Raw genomic sequence first — 1,152 nt, forward strand, 5'->3', positions numbered from 1 at the left:
TCTGAATGTTTGTCCCTTGGTACCTACCACTTGGGCTGGCTACAGTCATACGCAGGCACATAGAATACTTTCTTATGACCTTGCTATCTAGTTGCAATTTCAGGCTATGTGAATATATCTTTTTCACCATTCATTCTCCACCCATCCCACCTAGTGCATTTCTAATGTAGTGTGTATTAGAAGTTGTATACAAGTCTGATGTGGTGGTTAGTATAGTTTTGTTTCACCCTTTGCCACCTTCCCAAGGAATAAACACACTATCAACCTTGGTGTATTTTTCCATTTCCTTATTGATTAATTTGTCAATTAGACATTTTGGTTGAGCGGCAGAATTCAGCCCCAGCACCATATAGGATTTGCTTGGTGTAGGCTATGATATAACCCACACTAATACTTCCCATGAGATTTTTGATCTATTAGTAGTTCTCAGGATAGAAAGTACAATGTCTTCCAGAAGCTGCTCTTTGGTTTTATCTTCTAACTTGACCATGGCGATACAGCTAGTTTGAATACATTTGAACCTATTGGATAACCAATTGGAATATTTATTCATAGATGGCCATCCTGTCAAGTGATTTTAAAACCATAGTTTTGTATATTACTTTATAGTCACTCTATTCTGAGGTATTATCCCCATTTTCCAGGTGAGCAAACAGGCCTATAGCAGTAAAGAAACTTACTAAAACTCACATAGTCTTGTAATTTGCCAAAGCAAAAGTTAAAATCCAGATTGACTACTATGCTATACTGTCAATAACTGTGGGAACTGAGAAATCCAAACAGTGTGACCCCACCTCAAACCCATTTTTCTTCTTTGGATTTTTGTGATACAAAAATTGCTCCATTTAATTTTTTTAAAATGATTGGTTAGGTAATATAATCATGTAGTTCAAAATTCAAAGGTTACAAAAATATATAGAGAGAGACTGAAGAATTTTTCCCATTCTTGTCCCTCACCATCCAGTTCTCCATATAGAACTTGGTCACCTTTGAGACTGCTAACAGTTTTCCATTGAATGGATGTATCAAATTCATGTATATTTAAGTTTGTTCAGTATTTTGTTATTAAAAGCAATGCTGCTATATATATATTTTTTTCTTCTTTGGATTTTTGTGATACAAAAATTATTCCATTTAATTTTTTAAAAATTT

This window comes from Myotis brandtii, unplaced genomic scaffold, assembly GCF_000412655.1.
Source record: "Myotis brandtii unplaced genomic scaffold, ASM41265v1 scaffold305, whole genome shotgun sequence".
In the NCBI taxonomy this organism is placed as follows: Eukaryota; Metazoa; Chordata; class Mammalia; order Chiroptera; family Vespertilionidae; genus Myotis; species Myotis brandtii.